This window comes from Oncorhynchus mykiss, chromosome 4 (assembly GCF_057628025.1).
Source record: "Oncorhynchus mykiss isolate SJ-2025 chromosome 4, ASM5762802v1, whole genome shotgun sequence".
Lineage (NCBI taxonomy): Eukaryota > Metazoa > Chordata > Actinopteri > Salmoniformes > Salmonidae > Oncorhynchus > Oncorhynchus mykiss.
In genome coordinates this window covers 74,452,584-74,467,209 of record NC_143025.1, presented here as the reverse complement: position 1 = coordinate 74,467,209, position 14,626 = coordinate 74,452,584, and the positions used below count along the sequence as shown (strand labels likewise).

At 47.6% G+C, this 14,626-nt stretch overlaps 1 protein-coding gene across 2 annotated transcripts in view; it reads right to left on the bottom strand.

Moving 5' to 3' along the window:
- Positions 1-14,626, bottom strand: part of LOC110522380 (metabotropic glutamate receptor 1) — a 43,731-nt gene that overhangs the window by 22,872 nt on the left and 6,233 nt on the right. The gene's annotated exons all lie outside the window — the stretch shown is intronic.

The window sequence follows — 14,626 nt, the reverse complement described above, 5'->3', positions numbered from 1 at the left end:
CAACTTAGATGCATAAGTCAATTGTAAAATACTTTGGAACTACTATTGAGTATAATCACCCAGAAAAGCTGCAGACCTATCGTTGCCTTCTCTGTGACATTTTATGTGATATATGCTAGAATTAAAACTGTGGACTTTCAGAGTATTGAGCTATTTTCCTTAGAGGCTATTGTTTGACTGACTGACAGGTCTAGACTCAGAGACGATCAGCCAAGCCTCCTAGCCTCTCATCAAACAAAACCAAATCGCCATGGTGATTGTAACGTTAGCAACATGCTAACATCGGGGAGCAAAATGGACTTTATGAAATCACAAATCCCAGTTATAACAGAAAAGGGACATGCTGTAGTGTACATATCTGTGCAGTATCACCCGAAAAACGCCCCAGAACATGCCCTAATCAACTGAATCTAGTATCACCCGACAAGCCAACACCCCAGAACATGCCCTAATCAACTGAATCTAGTATCACCCGACATGCCAACGCCCCAGAACATGCCCTAATCAACTGAATCTAGTATCACCCGACAAGCCAACGTCCCAGAACATGCCCTAATCAACTGAATCTAGTATCACCCGACAAGCCAACGCCACAGAACATGCCCTAATCAACTGAATCTAGTATCACCCGACAAGCCAACGCCCCAGAACATGCCCTAATCAACTGAATCTAGTATCACCCGACAAGCCAACGCCCCAGAACATGCCCTAATCAACTGAATCTAGTATCACCCGATAAGCCAACGCCCCAGAACATGCCCTAATCAACTGAATCTAGTATCACCCGACAAGCCAACGCCCCAGAACATGCCCTAATCAACTGAATCTAGTATCACCCGACAAGCCAACGCCCCAGAACATGCCCTAATCAACTGAATCTAGTATCACCCGACAAGCCACGCCCCAGAACATGCCCTAATCAACTGAATCTAGTATCACCCGACAAGCCAACGCCCCAGAACATGCCCTAATCAACTGAATCTAGTATCACCCGACAAGCCAACGCCCCAGAACATGCCCTAATCAACTGAATCTACTATCACTCGACAAGCCAACGCCCCAGAACATGCCCTAATCAACTGAATCTAGTATCACCCGACAAGCCAACGCCCCAGAACATGCCCTAACCAACTGAATCTAGTATCACCCGACAAGCCAACGCCCCAGAACATGCCCTAATCAACTGAATCTAGTATCACCCGACAAGCCAACGCCCCAGAACATGCCCTAATCAACTGAATCTACTATCACTCGACAAGCCAACGCCCCAGAACATGCCCTAATCAACTGAATCTAGTATCACCCGACAAGCCAACGCCCCAGAACATGCCCTAATCAACTGAATCTAGTATCACCCGACAAGCCAACGCCCCAGAACATGCCCTAATAAACTGAATCTAGTATCACCCGACAAGCAAACGCCCCAGAACATGCCCTAATCAACTGAATCTAGTATCACCCGACAAGCCAACGCCCCAGAACATGCCCTAATCAACTGAATCTAGTATCACCCGACAAGCCAACGCCCCAGAACATGCCCTAATCAACTGAATCTAGTATCACCCGACAAGCCAACGCCCCAGAACATGCCCTAATCAACTGAATCTAGTATCACCCGACAAGCCAACGCCCCAGAACATGCCCTAATCAACTGAATCTAGTATCACCCGACAAGCCAACGCCCCAGAACATGCCCTAATCAACTGAATCTAGTATCACCCGACAAGCCAACGCCCCAGAACATGCCCTAATCAACTGAATCTGGTAACACTCGACAAGCCAATGCCTCCCTAATCAACTGAATCTAGTGTCACTCGACAAGCCAATGCCTCCCTAATCAACTGAATCTAGTGTCACTCGACAAGCCAATGCCTCCCTAATCAACTGAATCTGGTAACACTCGACTAGCCAATGCCTCCCTAATCAACTGAATCTGGTAACACTCGACAAGCCAATGCCTCCCTAATCAACTCAATCTAGTGTCACTCGACTAGCCAATGCCTCCCTAATCAACTGAATCTCGTATCACTCGACTAGCCAACGCCTCCACAACGTGCCCTAATAAACTGAATCTAATATAACTCGACGAGCCAATGCCTCCACAACATGCCATAATAAATTGACTCTAGCATCACTCGACTAGCCAACGCCCCCACAACGTGCCCAAATAAACTGAATCTAATATCACTCGACTAGCCAACGCCCCCACAACATGCCCTAATAAACTGAATCTAATATCACTCAACTAGCCAACGCCCCCACAACATGCCCTAATAAACTACATCTAAACCCAGATTCTAAACCCAGATTCTAAACCCAGATTCTAAACCCAGATTTGTAAAATGGGTAAAAAGGGTAGCAACATGGCAGAAGGAGGAGAAGAGTAGAGATGTATTTATTTATTTCTGTCTGTCTTTCTCTCCCTCCCTCTCTGACTTTCGCTCTCTCTCTCTCTCTCTCTCCCACTCACTCTCTCTCTCTCTCTCTCTCTCTCCCACTCTCTCCCACTCTCTCTCCCTCCCTCCCTCTCCCTCTATCTAGGGCCGTAGCTACATATGAGGACAACTAGGTCCCGACCTTGGTAATTTCTTCAAATAGAGTGAGGCTCAACTTCTCTGCTGTTTTGGTCCCGTGGCTTCCACACTGTGAAGTGAACCTGTACACATGCGATCTGTGTGTGACTGTGGGAGAGTGAAGTCTTGCATCTCACTCATTATCTGTGGTGCTGCTCATGGCAACGTTGTTTGGCAACGACATCTTCCCAATTTTGTGATATCCAATTGGTAGTTACAGTCTTGTCCCATTGTACGGACTTGGGAGAGGCGAAGGTTGAGAGCCATGCGTCCTGTGAAACACGACCCTGCCAAGCCGCGCTGCTTCTTGACACACTGCTCACTAACCCGGAAGCCAGACGCACCAATGTTTTCGGAGGAAACACCGTACAACTGACGACTGTGTCAGCGTGCATGCGCCCGGCCTGCCAGAGGTGTCGCTAGAGTGTGATGGGACAAGGACATCCCGGCCGGCCAAACCCTCCCCTAACCCGGACGATGCTGGGCCAATTGTTCGCCACCTCATGGGTCTCCCGGTAGTGGCCGGCTGCAACACAGCCCGGGATCGAACATGGATATGTAGTGATGCCTCAAGCATTGCACTGCAGTGCCTTAGTCCACTGCGCCAGTCGGGAGGCCTGCTGAGTCTACCTTAAAAAATGTTGGATTGGTAAATTAGTCTAGTTAATCTAGCCAGCTGTAGTAATCATGGCCGAATTACTGACCGGGCACACGGGGCACATGCCCAGGGGCCTTAACCTTCAGGGGCCCACATTCATTTTGTTCTCATTCTCACTCAGATATCATATTAACATGGCATAAGTCATGGCAAAATGTGTTGATTTGTAGGAAATTGTAAGAAAAACCCTTCACTTCACAGCCTTCTCTGAGAAAAGGGTTTAATTATAAGCTGTAAGGCAGGAATCACAGGCAGGCCTCCTCTGTCCCACTATACTGACCTACTTCACTATAATGCACCCCATGCTGGTTGCCCAGGCTGTCCTAGGCTGTCCTAGGCCTACCCAAGCAACACTGGGGATGAGGGATGCCAGTACAGGAGTAAATCAAGAAGAAGGTGAGAAGTCTCCCTATCAAATGTTCATAATGTAGCCCTACATTACCTGACTACATAGGTCCTTATTCAATCTGAACCATTATCAGTGATTGCAGAGCCAAGTCCTAATCTAATGAGAAAGTAGCCCATTAATTTAGGGAGATAATGAATCTGCTCACTCCATTCTGTTCTGGCTGTGCAATAATGAATATGCAGGAATTACTTCCTGTTCTTTCATTCCTCAGAGATGGAGATAGGGAAGAGGAGAGATAAAAGCCTGTGAAAAGCAGGACACAGCTAAATATGTCGTCGTACTCCTCTCTCTCTCTCCCTCTCTCTGCCTCCTTAAATGTTTCATTTATTTAAGCTGGGAGAAAAAACAGAGCCCAGTCGTTAAGGAAATGGAAAAGGCACTGCCTCACAGAGAGAGAGAGAGAGGGGAGAGACAGAGAGAGAAGAGAGAGACAGAAAATACTGATTCACCTCCATCTCTCAGACACAAAAGTACCTGGGCTGCTAATGTGCCTGTCTTCCTGTCTGTCTCTCTGCCTGCCTATCTCCATTTTGCAAAATAAAATTGAAGAGAGTGAGGAATTCATGGTTGCCATACAAAATAGGAAACAGACAAAAATCTAAATGTAAAAAAGACTGGGGCTAAAATGAGTGAGTACAACAAGTGGAAAAGCAGCTTATGCAAATGTCTGTAGTAATAACAGCATTGATGCAGGCAGCATTAGAGGGGGAGATATAGGATATGAATGGTACTAATTGCGAGCAGGTGGGTGGGACTGACTCTGCTCCCCACACAGTCATTCTAATGGGGGAGGTTGGGTAATGGAACAGTGGTGGTGATGAATAAAAGGTAGATATGATGCGACTAACAGCCAACACCGTTGAGGGAAATAGTCTCTTAGCAGTGTTTCTTCACCCCACTAATCGCTACTTTGTGTGTCAATCATGATCAAACAGACAGATTCACCGCTGAGCTAACAGAACTGTACTTTACCCCATGGATAATTAAGTCAAATCAGTAAGAAGGTCAGGCATATTATTCCATACAAGAAAGAGATATACTATGAGTGAGATGCGACAACTCGCAAGGGTTCTAGAGTCACAGATGTGCTTCTCTCCACAGCTCAGTCCGCTATGCTGGGAGGCTGTGTAGAGTAGACCAGTGTCTTTAGTTCACTCCGGGGTCAGAGCTCAATGTGTGATAATAGTCCCTTCTCCCCAGATCTATGATTCCCTCTACGGGACGTCCCCTGACATGAGGTGCTAGTGCCCCCTTGTGATGCGACATCTGTTCAGTATTCACACCCAAGCACATCCTGGGTTCGAATATACAGTTCCTCTCACATGCCTCCAACACCAGCCAAGACATCACGCCATCAGACATCAAATCTAACGCCAAGTCACTAATCAGAACCCTAAACCCCGAAGGTCTGGTCTCAACCTGGGACCCATGGCTGTGATAAGAACGATATAACTAATACTGAACCATACATCTCTTTAGACAAACCCAACCACACAACAGGCAGGATCAAATTCATTCATTTTTCTATCTACTGACGGCCAGGGAACAAAATGTAATTGAATAAATAATGCTGCAAGTAATATACTTTCATCCATTCAGCGAGGGAGGAGCATTCAATCTTCTTTATCTCCTTCATTTTATTTGAAGGAATCACTTGCTCATGCTATTGCTAGGCACAATTACCACCCAGACAATCTAAGGTAGGGAACCAGACATGTAAAATACCTGCTTGGATTATTCACTTTTAATGGGAAGTCCATGGGTGGCTGCTTGTAAACGCTACTCCACTAAACATGTTTTATGAAAGTAAATATTTCAGTTACCTAAGACGATCCTGAGTAACAAAGGGGGGAGACTCATTTTCTGGGCTGTCGGATGTCATTAATGAAAAACTGCTCATTTATTGTGATCTAGTGCTGCATGAGTGTATGACAGTCAGAAGAGAGAGATAGAAGGGGATATTAAGTATGTAACAAAGAGCTCCCAGACAATGAGAGCCATTCACCATAGTGACATGGCATGCAACATCACACCCAACCTAACTACTTTCCACTTCTGCTTAGCTGTGCCTTGACACATAATACAATTGCTTACCAATCACATTCTCTTTCTGAATACATGTATCTATCTATGCTGACATGAAACTGGCTGAAGTCATGAAAAAAACACTTTGATTCAAAGTACAGACCAAGGCATTGGTTTAATCCCCAGAGATCTCTACAGACAGATCTGTCATGCACAGATTGCGACACGGCCCAAAAGATTGACATAAACGTCCAGAGCAAAAGATACAACACTCTGTAGCGAAACCATGGAGACGATCAATCTGCAACACCCCGCTAGCTACCCTCTGCAACATCACAGAGAGACGGAGACAAAGGACGAGCCATATGACTGAGAATAGAATAGAAGAGCAGAGGAGAGTGAGTTGGGGAGATATGGTTGTGGGGCAGGCCTAGGGCTGCAGGAATAAAGTGTTCTCGTATGAGAGTGCACCTGGCCCTCGTCTGAAGAGCAGGCGAGTGTTCAACAGCAGAGATGTAAAACAAGAGTTCTCAGACTCTAAACCTGCCCATCTGCCTGCCTGTATCTCTCTCTGTCTGATTCTCCTTCTTTCTCTCAGGCCCTTTCTGTCTCTCACACTGTGATTTTATGTATTACTGTCAGCCATAGAGAGAGATCCTCTACCCCCTCACTCTCTCTGTCTCTCTCTCTCTCCATTTATTGTCCTCGCTATGTCTCACTCAAGTCACTCTCCCTCTATCACACTCCCTATTTCAACTATGAGCCCTCCTAACCTTGTTTCATCTCTGTCTCTCTCTGTATCTCTGCCTGTCTTTCACACTCCCCCTAAAACCCTAAACTCTAAATTAAATATCTCTCTCTCTCTCTCTCTCTCTCTCTCTCTCTCTCTCTCTCACAAACACACATACACATCAACAGCCTCTCACTCGGCTGGCAGGCGAGGGCACAAATTAGCATGGAATAGCAGGCTGTGTTTTGATGAGCTAATATCTGTCAACCAACCTCCAAGCCTGTGACCATGACACTGTAGCCAAGCTTTACACAAACACACACACACACACATATACACACACACAGGTTTGGCGTATGTGATGCTCCATCAGTCTTTCTTTCTTTATTTCTCTATCTCTCTCTCTCTCTCTCTCTCTCACTCCTCTCCCTCCTCTCTCTCCACTCTCTCTCACTCACTCCTATCTCTCTCACTCCATTCTCCATCTCTTGCACACTCCTCTCTCTCTCGCTCACTCCTCTCTCTATCTCGCTCACTCCGCTCTCTCTCTCTCTCCTCTGTCCCTTGCTCCCTCTCTCACTCCTCTCTAACTCATTCCTCTCTCTCTCCCTCTCACCCTCCTCACTCTCTCTCTCTCTCTCTCTCTCTCTCTCTCTCTCTCTCTCTCTATCTCATTCTCTCTCTCACTTTCACTCCTTTCTCTCTCTATCTCCCCTCTCTCTCACTCCTCTCTCTCACTTTCTCGTTCACTTTATTAATCTCTCTCTCTCTCACTCCTCTCACTCCTCTTTCTCTCTTTTCTCTCTCTCTTACTCATCTCTCTCTCCGGTCTCTCTCAATCCTCCCTCTCACTCCTCTCTCTCCCCTCTTTCTCACTACTGTCTCTCTCTTTCACTTTATTTATCTCTCTCACGCCTCTCACTCCTCTTGCTCTCTCCTCTCTCTCACACGCCTCTCACTCCTCTCTCTCTCCACTCTCTCACACGCCTCTCACTCCTCTCTCTCTCTCTCACTTTCTTACTGCTCCCTCTCACTCTCTCTTTAACTTTATTTATCTCTCCCTCTTACTCCTCTCACTCATCTTTCTCTCTCTCCTCTCTCTCTCTTACTCCTCTCTCACTCCTCTCTCTCTCTCACTCCTCTCTCTCCCCCCTCTCTCTCTCACTCCTGTCTCTCTCTTTCACTTTATTTATATCTCTCTCACTCCTCTTTCTCTCTCTACTCTCAATCTCTCTTTCACTTTATTTCTCTCTCTTACGGCTTTCACTCATCTTGCTCTCTCTCCGCTCTCTCTCTCTCATGCCTCTCACTCCTCTCTCTCTCTCTCACTTTCTTTCTCTCTCGTACTCCTCTCTCTCTCTTTCACTTTATTTATTTCTCTCTCACACTCCACTCTCTCACACTTTCTTTCTCTCTCTCACTCTCTCTCACTTTCTTTATCTCTCTCACTCCTTTTTCTTTCTCTCTTCACTCTCACTCATTTCTGTCTCTCCTCTCTCTCACTCCTCTCTTTCTCCCCTCTCTCGCTTTCAATGTGTTTCTCTCTCTCACTCCTCTCACTCCTCTTTCTCTCTCTCCTCTTGCTCTCTCACTCCTCTCACTCCTCTCTCTCTCTCTCTTATTCCTCTCTCTCGCTCTCTCCCCTCTCTCCTCTCACGCACTCTCTCTCTCTCACTTTTTTTTCTCTCTCACTCCTCTCTTTCTTTCTTTCACTCTTTCTCTTCCTCTCTCACTCCTCGCTCTCTCTGACCCAGAAGCATGTGGAGCTAAACCACCAGTTTCCTTCTCTCTCCCATAGAGACCTCCACACCAGTTAAAAAAAGACCCACTCTCCTATGGAGAGGAGAGAGAGAGCGAGGAAGGAATAGGGAAGGAGAGAAGAGAGAGAGTGGGAAACACTGGAGCTTCATTAGGATGGATAATTAACATGGAAAAGAGAGAGTGCCTCTGTTTCCCCTCCAAAAACCACTGAATTCCCATAGAATAGAATATGACACAAACAACACAAAGACAACCTGACGAAGGTAACTGATTTCCCTTCATCCCTGCTGTTTAGACATTACAGCCTCCATCTCCAGAGCTGTGAGAGAAAAGAGGAGCAACAGAAGGGCTCTCCACAAAGATGGCCCTGATGATGGAGCAGCGTTTGGGCAATGTTTTGAGAAGCGTTCATCAAATCCACTAAGAACGGTACTTACCCTGGCTTAGAGTCTACTGCCTCCCCCATCACTCTGCCTGTCTCATCAATGTCCTCCTTCTCAGACATAAGCCTGGCAGCTAGAAGAACCAATGTCCTACAACCAACCTCCACACCCCAAAAATCCCCAATAAATAGAGAGGATGTCATGCACCATGAAAGGAGACAGTGGAGGTCAGGTTTGAGACATCACTTTTGATGACAACAGAGGATTGTCCTTGTCCTTGAAGGTCTTGATTAGGGTTGCAAAGCTACCGGGAATATACCAAAGTTACCCGAATCTTCTGAAATGTTGGTAATTAACATGTAATCTATTGCAATTTATGGTAATTTTGGTAATTTAAACTTGAATAACTTTTAATAAATGTATTCATGGCCATTTTTTTAAATCATCTTATTTTATTATTATTTTTATCTATTTTACATGTAATAAGGCCACACAAAGGGGCAGAGATCATTACAGACACCTGTGATCATCCGAAGTACGCAAAAAGACCACTAGATATCATCTTATAAAATACCCTCCAAAAACTTGAAAGTTACCAAAATGTGGGTACTTTACCGTTAAACTAAAGTTTTATATATATACCCTCCCTTTGCAACCCTAGTCTTAAGGGTGTACTGGATGTTTGTCACACTGTGAATGTATCTCTCCATGGGAGAGATTCACGCTGGAGTCACCCAGCGTTGACACATAGAGAGCCTCTCAGACAACGATGGCTGTGCCCTCTGCCACCAGGATGGGCCCATCAGAAAAGAGAGAGGGTGGGGGAGGAATGAGAAAGTGGGAGGTAGAGAGAGGGGGAAGGGTTGTTTTGACTTCAAAAGAGCAGCTGAAAGCCCTTTTGTCACATCTGCTCCTGCAACGCCCTCTACTGCTCATCCCGTGTCTCCTTGACTCATCTCTCTCTCTCTCTCTCTCTCTCTCTCTCTCTCTCTCTCTCTCTCTCTCTCTCTCTCTGTTTGATTGTGTGGGCAGAGACAGGTGTGCTGGAGAGCAGATCCCCACCAGCTGCAACGTGTTCCATAATCAAGACCTCTACAAATACTCAGCCCTGCCACTTCCATGCAGACAGATCGTAATCTCTGCTCAGTCAGTCTACGTTTCTAGCCGTTTGTTACTATTCATATCCTGTTGTGCCTGTTTTCCTTGCCTGACGCTGCTTTCCTCTCTGCTACAGTTCTGTGAGGGAACCGTCCCTGTCATCATGCGTCTCTCTGAAAAGATCAGTTTCCACATTGACTGTCCTTACTCTCGACTGCCCTGGTTCTTGGCCATCCATGGTTAAAGCTACACAACCCACAGATTGACTGGACCACCGGAAAGGTAACCACTTCATTTTGAAGAGTTAATTTTGTCACTCAACTTGTTTACATTTTGTCCTTCCCCCTGCCTTGTCTGTGCTCCAGTTCATTTCAGAACCTCCGGATCTGTCATCAGTTCCTCCCGAGTATCACAATCTAGCTCCTATGTTCAGCAAGCACCATGCCCTGTCGCTGCCACCTCATCGGCTGTACGACTGCGCCATTGACCTCCAGCCTGGAGCTCCTCTCCCCAAGTACCCCTTTCCACTCATCAGCTCTGCTTTCCCCACCTCCATGGTGCCACTGTGTTTACCAAACTCGACCTCTGGAATGCCTACCAACTTGTCCGCATAAGAGAGGGGGACTAGTGGAAGACTGCGTTCAACACACCACTTGGTAACTTTGAGTATTTGGTAATGCCTTTTGGTCTTACTAACGGAACACACTCACGCTCCTGCTGTTTTCCAGAACCTAGTCAATAATGTGCTGAGGGATGTGATTGGATGCTTTGATTGTGTCTATTTAGATGACATACTGATTTTTTTTATTTTTTTTTCCAAGGACCCTGAGGCTCACCAGTAAAACGTTTGCCAAGTTCTTCAATGGCTGTTGGAAAATAAGCTTTTTGTTAAAGCTGAAAAATGTGAGTTCCATGCTGCCACAGTGTCTTTCCTGGGTTATATTATTGCACAGGGACAGTTACGTATGGACTCCGCCAAGGTCATGGCAGTCACAGTGGTCTGCGCCCTCCAACCTAAAACAAGGAGATGAGTATAGCGTTTCCTGGGGTTTGTTCATTTTTACCGATGTTTCATCCGCAACTACAGCCATCTGGCAGCGCCTCTCACCTCCACCTCCACTCCATTCCACTGGACTCCTGAGGCAGAGGCAGCATTCCTGGAACTCAAGCATCACTTCCCTTCTGCGCCGGTCCTTACTCAGCCCAACGCAGAACTCCAGTTCATTGTGGAGGTGGATGCCTCTGACACCAGGGTAGGTGCTGTTTAGTCTCACTATTCCCCCTCTGATCAGAAGGTCAACCCATGTGCATTATTTTCCCGTAAGCTCTCACCTGCAGAGGAATTTTGACATCGGAAACCGGGAACTCCTGGCAGTTGAGCTGGCTCTAGAGGAATTGTGTCACTGGCTGGAGGGCTCTGTAAACCCCTTCATCGTGTGGACTGGCCATAAAAACTTGTCCTACAGCCAGACCACCAAATGTCTGAATTCCCGGTGAGCCTTGTTCTTTGGTAGAATCAATTTCACACTCACTTAATGCCCCGGTTTGAAGAATACCAAGCCTGATGTCCTCTCTCGCCAGTTCACCACTGACAACACAGGTACCGAGCCAGAAGCCATTGTGCCATCCACCTGCAACGTTGCCGCCGTCACCTGGGAGATCGAGTCCCGTATTCCACCAGGCTCAGCAGAACCAGCCTGACCCAGGTAACGGTCCTAGTAATGCTCTGTTTGTTCCAGATTGTGTTCGCTCTGATGTTCTTCAGTGGGGCCATTCTACCCACATCACCTGTCACCCTGGTATGAACCTCACCTTCCTGCGTCAGTGATTTTGGTGGCCCACCATGGAGAGAGATGTCCGGGGGTTTGTCTCAGCCTGTTCGGTTTGCGCCCGGAACAAAACCTCCACTAAACCGACTTCCGGTCTGCTGCACCCTCTTCCCATACCAGTCACCCCTGGTCACACATAGCTCTGGACTACATCACTGCCCCCCCCCCCCCCCCAGCTAACGGTAACTCCGTCATCCTCACCTTTATTGGCAGGATTTCCAAAATGGCTCAGTTCTTCCCCTCTCCAAACTCTCGTCCTCCAGAGAGATTATGGACCTGTTAGTAGCCCATGTGTTTGGTCTGCATGGCATCCCCACTGACATCGTTTCCGACAAAGGTCCCCAGTTTACCTCCCAGGCATGGAGATCCTTCTGTTCAGCTCTTGGTATCAATGTCAGTCTTTCTTCTGGATATCACCCCCAGACCAACTGCCAGACCAAACGGGTCAACCAAGAGATGGAGACTGCCCTACACTGCTTGACTTCTGCTAACCTTTCCTCCTGGAGCGCTCAGCTACCCTAGGTTGAATATGCCCACCTCACCAACGACTCATCAGGTATGTCGCCCTTCGGGTGTGCTCTGGTTTACCAACGCCCCTTGTTCCCTGCCCAAGAGGTTACGGTTCCCTCTGTCCAGGACCATCTCAGCCGTAGTCACCGTACCTGGAGGAAGGCCCGGGCTGCCCTTCTTCGTGTCTCAGACAGGACCCAGTCCCAAGTCAACCGTTTCCAGGCCTCAGCTCCAGACTAAACCCCAGGTCTAAAGGTATGGCTCTCATTGAAGGACCTGCCATTGAAGGTAGCATCGAAGAGAATTTCACCCCGACTCATTGGTCCCTTTGCAATTGACCGTGTCATTAACCCCTCTGCGGTGCGCCTGAAACTCCCAACCTCTCTCAGGATCAAACCTAACTTCCATGTATCCCTGATTAAACCTGTCTGCTCCAGTCCCCTGTCTCTTCCTGCAGCAGCTCCTCCACACCCTCGGCTCATCAATGACCATCCTGCCTGTACCGTCCGGCGGTTTCTGGACGTACCTGGTGAACTGAGAGGAATACAGGCCTGAGGAGCGCTGCTGGGTGCCCCGCAGTCACATTCTGGACCCCTCCCTCTTACGGGATTTCTATACCTCACACCCAGATAAGCCTTATCAGGCTTATCTTGGTGGTGCCAATAGAGGGGGAGGGGTAATGTCACATCTGCTCCTGCAACGCCCTCTATTGCTCATCCTGTGTCTCCTTGACCTGACGCCACTCCCCCAGTCTCCCTCTCTCTCTGTGATTGTGTGGGCGGGGACAGGTGTGCTGGCAACATGTTCCATAATCAAGACTTCTACAAATACTCAGCCCTGTCACTTCCACACTGACAGATTGTAATCTCTGCTCAATCAGTCTCCGTTTCCAGGCATGTGTTACTATTCAGAACCTGTTGTGCATGTTTTCCTTGCCTGATGCTGTTTTCCTCTCCGCTACAGTTCTGCCCGCTCTGACTCTGGTCCCTGTCTCCTGTCCCACATCTCGTCATCCTGGATTCCCCACTCTACTACTACATTGGACTCCCCTCCAGACCTGCTTACCCTGCCTCAACCCCTCTCGCTCCAGCCTCAGCCTCTGCACCTGGTTTCCAGCAACCCGCCCGAGCTTCCCCTGACCTGCACTCCATCTCCCCCCTATGTGTCAATAAATGCCTGGGTTACTTCATGCCTGTCTCCTCATTTGAGTCTGCTCTTGGGTTCCACTCCGTGTAACACCATTGAAGGCTTTGTGGATATACTTGTAAAGATCACTTTCAACAAATCTTTATTTTCATACCGGTACGCTTATAGCAACAGTATGTACATAGTATGTGATACTGGTAGGTCCTCAGTCTGTGGAATGTTTTATGTAGTGGATATAGGTGATTATCCTACAATGCCCTTGCCAATTCTTAAGATCTCCAAAAGCTACACATTGAAACAACATATGAAGAGACAGCACTTCCTCTCAGTTTTGTGTCTTTAACAGATACAAATTATTAATTACTGGCAAACATTTCTCACTGGCACTAGTGGTATCTGCTTTAGTTCCACTTGGTTTAATTCTACTCCAATTTGCATACTGCCCAAACAGATCCACAGATGATGCAATCTATTGCACTCCACCATGCCTTTTCCCACCTGGACAAAAGGAACACCTACGTGAGAATGCTATTCATTGACTACAGCTCAGCATTCAACACCATAGTACCCTCAACTCATCACTAAGCTAAGGATCCTGGGGCTAAACACCTCCCTCTGCAACTGGATCCTGGAGTTCCAGACAGGCCACCCCCAGGTGATGAGGGTAGGTAGCAACATGCCATGCTGATCCTCAACACTGGAGCCCCTCAGGGGTGCATTCTCAGTCCTGTTCTGTACTCCCTGTTCACCCACGAATGCATAGCCAGGCACGACTCCAACACCAAGTTTGCAGACGACACAACAATGGTAGGCCTGATCACCGACAACGATGAGACAGCCTATAGGGAGAAAGTCAGAGACCTGGCCGGGTGGTGCCAGAAGAATAACCTATCCCTCAACGTAACCAAGACTAAGGAGATGAGTGTGGTCTACAGGGAAAGGCGGACCGAGCACGCCCCCATTTTCATTGACGGGGCTGTAAGATTGAGAGCTTCAACTTCCTTGGTGTCCACATCACCAACAAACTAAAATGGTCCAAACACACCAAGACAGTCGTGAAGAGGGAACGACAAAGCCTATTCCCGCTCAGGAAACTAAAAAGATTTGGCATGGGTCCTGAGATCCTCAAAAGGTTCTACAGCTGCAACATCAAGAGCATTCTAACTGGTTGCATCACTGCCTTGTATGGCAATTGCTCGGCCGACTGCAAGGCACTACACAGGGTAGTGCGTACGGCCCAGTACATCACTGGGGCTAAGCTGCCTGCTATCCAGGACCTCTATACCAGGTGGTGTCAGAGGAAGGCCCTAAAAATTGTCAGACCCCAGCCACCCCAGTCATAGACTGTTCTCTCTAGTACCGCATGGCAAGCGGTACCGGAGTGCCAAGTCTAGGACAAAAAGGCTTCTCAACAGTTTTTTTACCCCCAAGCCATAAGACTCCTGAACAGGTAATCAAATGGCTACCCGGGCTATTTGCATTGTGTGCCCACCCAAACCCTCTT